This window comes from Bos taurus, chromosome 5 (assembly GCF_002263795.3).
Source record: "Bos taurus isolate L1 Dominette 01449 registration number 42190680 breed Hereford chromosome 5, ARS-UCD2.0, whole genome shotgun sequence".
In the NCBI taxonomy this organism is placed as follows: Eukaryota; Metazoa; Chordata; class Mammalia; order Artiodactyla; family Bovidae; genus Bos; species Bos taurus.
In genome coordinates, this window is record NC_037332.1 from 39,002,408 (window position 1) to 39,010,731 (window position 8,324).

The following is an 8,324-nucleotide window of genomic DNA, read 5'->3' on the forward strand; positions in this document are numbered from 1 at the left end:
GTTAGGGATCCCCAGATAGCCCTTCACTGTTGAGATTTTAGCAGCCTCTTTTCAAGATTGCAGGCTTTCCTGGTGGCTCAAACTGTAAAAAATCTGCCTGCAATGCAGGATACCTGGGTTCAATCCCTCGGTCAGAAAGATACCCCGGAGAAGGAAATGACTATGTGCTCCTGTATTCTTGCCTGGAGAATTTCATGGACAGAGGAGTCTGGAAGGCTACAGTCCATGGGATTGCAAAGAGTTGGACACAACTGAGTGACTAACGCTTTCTCAAGCCCCCTGGAGTGTCTGGACAACGCATGGTAGCCATAAGTTGCTCATGAGCTTCTGGTACAAGAAACTGCCCATCTCAGCCCACAACACACACCATTAGAATGGCAACTCCTGGCCACATTCCAGGTCCTTTGAAAACAGAGGCTCACATAGGTCCTGAGCCCATGACTCCCTGCCCCCACGCACTGCCTGTCCATCACATCTTGGGTCATGGAGGCAGCACCCTTCAGACTGCCATGGCCACAAGATCCCCTTATTGACATAAGAATGGTACTCATAGCGTAGATCCAACTCCTGGCCTCCTGGCATATCCCACTTACAGAAGGAAGTGGCTTCTCCTGTCCTCAGTTCCTTGCTAGGTGCAACAGGACCAAAGGAAGTCCACCTCTCTTTTGGATCCATTGGCCACCTGGGAAGCTCCTGGAGATTACCTGAGTAATACAGAAAGGGAGTCTGTGCACTTTACGGGTGATAGTGTCACCATCACTTGTTAGAGCCTGCTGGACACTTCTGCTATCCATCCCCTAACTGGACATCTCTGATCAAGCATGGGATCTGAAGGTCAGCATAGTTAGCTGACCTTCAGGCAATTATCTTAGCACTAGAGGTGGCCCTGGTTAATAATCAGCTCCACCTGCACAATGTTAGATTTGTGGCCTATTGCCAATGGTCTGGCTGTCTGGTCCTATGAATATCAACAACAGCAATCCCATATCCAAAGTCCTCCTCTTTGAGGTAAAAACCTCTCGAAGTTTCTTGTCTCACTGATATCCAAAATATAAATTAAGATCACATATGTCTATGTGTATATTAAAGCCACAGAACACAGCCCCACTAACATTTCTTATCCTCTTGGAAGTTGTAGATACTATTGATGGTTACAAACTATGATAGAGTGAATAATAACATCTAAAGATGTCCACATTCTAATCCCCAGAATTGGTGCATATGTTAGCTGATAGAAGGGATTTTGCAGATGCAATTAATTTGAAAATCTTGAGATGTGAAGATTATTCCTGATTATGAGCCCAATGTAATAAAAAAAAATGTCCTTATAAGAGGGAGGCAGGAGGAGCAGAGTCAGGAAAGGAGCTTTCAATGAAAGCAGAGGTCAGAGAGAGAGTCAGAGAGTGACGCTGCACTGCTGGCTGTGAAGGTGAAGGTACCACAGGCTGAGGAATGTGGGTAGACTCCAGAGGCTGGCTGGAACAGGCAAGGAGATAGATTCTCTCCTGGAACCTCTACTGGCCCTGCTGACACTTTTATCTTAGCCCAGTGAGACTGATTTTGGACTTTTGACCTCAAGAACTAAGATAGTCCATTTTTGTTGTTCTAAGTTTGTGGTAATTTGTTATGGCAGCCATAGAAAACTAATACTCAACCCAAAGGCCTTCAGTTCTCAAAGTGCACAGTGCTGGACTCTTCCTGACCTCATACTACAGACCTCATAGAACACCATCATGGTTCACTTCAACCAGTCCCAGTTCAATTAAAGGAGACACAACACATTTCCATCACTGATCAAACATCAGGGGAGAATTTTAATGAAGAGTCTGACTCAGTGTTTGACATTTGGCTGCTGATACATTATAAGTCTTACCACTACTTCTTCCCTTCTTGCCCCAAATCTGGAAAAACTGATAAGAAAACCTCCACTTTCCCTCCCTTGGGCCAGAAGTTCAAATCACTTAAATCCTTTGACTTCAGGTGGAAACTCTCACCTTGATCTGATTCCTCAACCACCATAAAACTCCCAAACAACTCACCTGCCTGTGTTCAAGCTATTTTGGACCAGCAGTTATCCTCCTCGCCCCAGAAAGCCTCATTACATGAGTCATCAACGTCATCACCCTGCCAGTTTGTGGCATCATCAGGCTCAACTCTGACCAGTTTTGACTGAGGGTTTGATCTTGCCTCTGTGGTGTGACCACAAAACACCAAGGTATCTCAGCCATATGGGATGCTAAATGCACATCTTTTAAAATTATTGTTTTTCCCCTTGTTTTCTTTTTTTCCTTTGAAAATGATTTTATATTAAAGTAAGCAAGACATTTTAGTGTGAAATGGGAGACTTCAAAGCAATTCATGCCCTCAGGCTTTTTTTCGGAATGGGTTCATCTTCTGTCATTAGGGCTGCTTCAAGGGAAAAGACTGAGAATCACTATATTAAGAAAACTTGACTTCAAATCCAGAGTCAGACTATTTCAGAAGGAATACCTAGTAACCTGCATCTGAAAATTGATCTAACTCCTCAGGACAAGCAGCTTATCTTGAATAATATCCAAGTGAAGAAGCTTTGAATATTTCTTTAAATATCAGTTAACACCTGTGTACCTGCACAGAGATTTAAATATTTTGGAGATTACCAACCTAAAAAAATTAATTGCCATTCCTTTCTTTTCTGCATTACTATTTAATCAAGAATTCATAATGATGTCTTGAAGATCCCTGAATGAGTGGCTGCTCCATGAAATTATATGTGTATGTCTCTGTGTACGGAGAGAGAGAGAGATCTAAAGCAGTTGAATTGAGGACAGAAAAATTCTTATGTGTTACTGTAGTATATAATGTACTGTGAATGTATCTGCCAGGTTGCATTCTTCCAAACTAAAAACTTTTAAAAGCATTTTGTCTCTTAAAAAGTCATATTCTACAGAGCAGTGATGAAGGAATATCTGGTCACCCAGCCATAGAGCCCGTCCCGAGTGGGTGGGTGTTGAGGCAGTGCCCTGGAGCCAGTTCACCAGTGCTCCCATGAGAAGCCCCACAGCAGCACAGCACGTGTATTTTACTCACACCCCAAACATACTGGTGGTGGTTTGGTTGCTGAGTCATGTCCGACTCTTGCGATCTCATGGACTGTAGCCTGTCAGGCTCCTCTGTCCATGGGATTCTCCAGGCAAGAATACTGGAGTGGGTTGCCATTTCCTTCTCCTGGGGATCTTCCCAACCTGGGAATTGAACCAGGGTCTCCTGGATTGTAGGCAGATTCTTTACCAACTGACCTACAAGGGAAGCTGAACATACTAGTCATTGCTTTAAAATGCTTATTCTTCCACTGCTCCATTTTAGCCCTGGCTGAAAATGGGCATAGAGGGGGAAGGGAAGTTGGAGAAAGAATATAAAATCCCTTCAAATGCCTCAGCTGTTCCCTGGGCTTTCTTTACTAAGTAGAGCCCTTTTTTTCTTTATGACCTGCCTCAAATCCCACTTGCTAATGCCTTTTCCTGATCATTAGCCTGCAGCTTAAAGAAATGTCTTTTTTGTGCCCCTTCTCACCTGTTCCATTCACCTGGTAGTTATTCATCCATTCCAGTGCCACTTTTCTGTGTTCTTAGCCTTATTAGATTTTAAACTTTTTATCCTCATTCTGAATAAAATATTTTCTTAGAAAAAATTTAATCTCATTCATTCATTTATCTTAGCTGTGCTGGATCTTTGTTGTTGTGGGGGCTATTCTCTAGTTGCGGTGCCCAGGCTTCTCATTGCAATGGCCTCTTTTGTTGTGGAACACGGGCTCAGTAGTTATGGTGCATGGGCTTGGTTGCTCTTTGGCATGTGGGTTTCTCCTGGATCAGGGATCAAACTCATGTCTCTTGCATTGGCAGGCATATCCTTTACCACTGAGCCACCAGGGAAGCCCCTGAATAAAGTCTCATCGAAGGCAAGGACGACATCTTAAGGTTCTTTTTATCCTTGATGTGACATATTTGAGTGACTTCAAACCATAGTTACTCCATAAATATATGTTGGATGAGTGGATGTTGATTAAGTTTTGGCTTATGGGATACTTTCAAAGGGATACTTGCATCCCCAGAGAACTTCTGGTGAGTACCAGTGAGTCTGACTACAGAAAAGACCATTAATATTGAAAGGACTTGCATACTCATAGTTATTAAAAATCTAAACTACTGATATATTTATTGAATAATTTCCACATGCTAGGTACTGTGCTAAGTTTGGTGAATTCAAAGATCACTAAGAAACGGTCGCAGTGTTGGAGACCTCACGACGTAAAAGGGAGACAGGTTCACAGATAGATGACATTAAGGCAATTGCATGAGTGTTAGGACAGAGGGGTGAACACAGGGAGTTACAAATAAAAGGAAATCTTTGAAGGAAAGTTATGAGATGGGGAGCTTTGTCTTGATCATCAAAACAACTGACACAGTAAGAAGACTCAACCAAGCTCATTGCTCGGTAGATACTAGCTTATGCTTCTGTTTCAGTTTTCCTCTTTGCATCCCAAAGCTCTACTGTTGTTTACAGGCTCAATCTCACTCACTGCTCTTTCGTTTTCATAAACAAAAACATTTTTAAAAAGTTTTTTTCATGTGTTTTTAAAATTTGTTTTTAGTTGTAGGATATTGCTTTACAGTAAATCAGATACTGTTGCTTTTTGTGTCCAATTATTTTGTGACCCCATGGACTGTAGTCCACCATGTTCCTCTGTCCATGGGATTTTCAAGGCAAGAATATTCCTTCTCTGCCGTAAGTATACATATATCTTCTCCTTCTTGAGCCTGCTTCCCACCCCCTCTTCCTACCCCTCTAGGTTGTCACACAGCATCAGGCTGAGCTCTCTGTGTTATATTGGGCTTTCTTGGTGTCTCAGAGGTAAAGAATCCGCCTGCAATGCAGGAGACCTGGGTTCAATGCCTTAGTCAGGAAGGTCCCCTGGAGGAGGAAAGAGAAACCCACTCCAGTATTCTTGCCTGAAGAATCCCACAGACAGAGGAGTCTGGCAGGCTACAGTCTGTAGGGTCGCATAGAGTTGGACACGACTGAAGCAACTGAGCATGCACACATGCGATGTATATATTTCAATACTACTCTCTCAGTTCCCACCCCTTCCATCCCTTGCTTCATCCACAAGTTTAACTTTTTCTACAGGGATCTATCATGCACCCTTTTCTTCTTTTTCCCGCTGAATGATTTTGGCTAATTTCATATGGAATACTATGGAAACACCCTCCTTGCTCCCAAACACAGTCAAAGACAATGCAAGTTATAACCTGTTTTTATTTTTAATTCCAGTGGTACAGAGGTGAATGATTTCCCAGAAAGTCTGTGCTAGTAAGGAAGAAAATTTTTACAGTTTTTTTCAATCTTGATTTACTACGTTGGAGACAGGTTTAGATTGACTGCTTTTGGAATCCCCTTGACATATGACTCTGGTAATTAAGTGAGACATCTAGTCCTCAAAAGATCAGCTTTAGAGTGAGGGTGTTAACATGAAGTGCCATCAATTACTGAGTCCATTTATTGATTGTATCGGGTTATACATGGACTAATATTGTTTGCATTGAGAATGAGATGACTGCATTTGACTAGAACAAAGGGCACACAGGTTCGTCTTTGTTTTGTGACCCATGACTAATTTTTAGAAGGACAGTAAGCAAATTTCTGTCAGTGTCTTTTTTATTGGGAAGATGGGACATTCCACCCTCCCTCATTTGTTGTTGTTGTTGTTGTTAACACCAATATTCTTGTAATGCAAGGGTGCTTACATGGGAGAAATTTGGTAGGGGGAACATATGTTTTCAAAAATAAAGCCTATGCATTTTTTATTAAAAACTGCTTTTTACAACAGCAGCATAATCTGCAGATGGAGAGCTGATATGGCCATCTTGCTGACTGTTAAAGAGTTTATTCTACATTAAATTGACTCCCAAGGGCTGCATTTTTCAGTGCTGTTATGACCACCAACCTTTCTTGTTGAGAAGGTCAATAGGCCTGATATGAAGTCTTGTAAATCATCAACTCACTCTTTCTGTAATATCTAATGTGTCCCAGTTCACATGCCTTAAAAATTATAAACCCCTGCACATACTGTATATCAACCAAATAAATCAGCTGCTATAAATATGGGTTTTCTTTTGGTTCTGGACAGATTCATCCCATTGCATTCATAGGCTTTAAATGCTTTCAGCTCAGTAGACAGGATCTCTTTTAGTGTTCAGGCATCAGAGAGCTGGGATGCAATCTGTTTTAAATACTTTATGCGCACAATTGACCCCGAAGCATTAAAAATAGCTCCCTGAAATTCTAAAGAATATAGAGATAAAACAATGGATGTGTTGTTAACTACCATGTTACTAGTTCATGGAAGACATAGAAATTTTATTTTGATTATAAAAAAGGAGAGGATAATACGGACTGAATACGTGTGGATTCTTTGCATGTAGTGTGAAGGTAAGCTATAGTCCATCAAGCTCCTCTACGGATGGGTTTGAAAAACTCCTGGTCTGTCCTCTCTGTTTGGTATGAAACTGCTTCTACACGTACATCTTTTTATTAATCGACAAAATAAACTAGATTCTTATAAAAATGTGGGACAATGAATGGATTATTAGTATGAAGTCATTTCCACTTTGCAACTTCCTAATTTTTAAAGTTGATCGTACAGTGAAAAGGTTTGCAGCAACTTGTGGCACTGCTGATAGCAATAGTGATGGTGGATACACAGCTTTCCCAGTCAGTGTGTCTCGAATGACTTTTGTTTTTGTTTCCAGAGTGGTTTTGAGTTATGAATTTATTTCTCAAGCTATAAACATAGTAAATCCTTGCTTCTTGGTCTTAAAGGAGGCAATAAAAGAAAGAAGAGGAAAGTGGGAAGGTCAGACATCAGGTTTGGAAGCAGAGGCAGAGACCTAATTCTGTCACTGACAGTGCTAATATGTGTTAATCTTTAGTTGGTAAATTGTGTCCAACTCGTTGTAATACCTTGGACTGCAGCACAACAGGCTTCCTTATCCTTCACTATCTCCTGGAGTTTGCTCAAACTCATCTTCTTTGAGTTGTTGATGCCACCCAACCATCTCATCCTCTGTCATCCCCTTCTCCTCCTGCCTTCAATCTTTCCCAGCATCAGGGCCTTTTCCAAAGAGTCAGCTCTTCACATCAAGTGGACAAAGTATTGAAGCTTCAGATTCAGCATCAGTCCTTCCAATGAATATTCAGGACTGATTTCCTTTAGGATTGACTGGTTTGATCTCCTTGCAGGCCAAGGGACTAAACCACCACAGTTCCCAAGCATCAGTTCTTCAGTGCTCAGCCTTATTTATGGTCCAACTCTCACCTCCACAGATGACTACTGGAAAAACCATATTTTGACTATATGGACTTCTGTTGGCAAAGTGATATGTCTGCTTTTCAATATGCTGTCTAGGTTTATAATAGTTTTTCTTCCAAGGAGCAAGCGTCTTTTAATTTCATGGCTGCAGTAATCACCTTCAGTGATTCTGGAACTCAAGAACATAAAGTGTGCCACTGATTTCATTTTCCCCCATCTATTTGTCATGAAGTGATGGGACTGGATGCCATGATCTTAGTTTTTTTAATGTTGAGTTTTAAGCCAGCTTTTTCACTCTCCTCTTTCACTTTCATCAAGAGGCTCTTTAGCTCCTCTTTGCTTTCTGCAATTAGCGTGATATCATCTTCATATGTTAATATTTTTCCTGGAAATCTTGTTTCCAGCTTGAGCTTCATCCAGCCTGGCATTTTGCATGATGTACTCTGCATAGAAGTTAAATTAGCAAAGTGACAGTATACAGCCCTAAAGTACTCTTTTCCCAATTTTGAACCAGTCTATTGTTCCATGACTGGTTCTAACTGTTGTTTCTTAACCTGCATACAGATTTCTCAGGAGGCAGTTAAGGTGGTCTGGTATTCCCTTCTCTTAAGAATCTTCCAGTTTATTGTGATCCCCACAGTTGAAGGCTTTAGTGTAGTCGATGAAGCAGAAGTAGATGTTTTTCTAAAATTCCCTTGCCTTTTCTGTGATCCAACTTATGTTGGCAATTTGATCTCTGGTTCCTCTGTCTAAATCCAGCTGTAAATCTGGAAGTTCTTGGTTCATGTACTGATGAAACCTAGCTTGAAGAATTTTGAGCATTACCTTGATAGCATGTGAAATGAGGGCAATTGTACTGTAGTTTGTAACATACTTTGGCATTGCCCTTCTTTGGGATTGGAATGAGAACTAAACTTTTCCAGTCCTATGGCCACTGCTGAGTTTTCCAAATTTACTGGCATATTGAGTGCAGCAG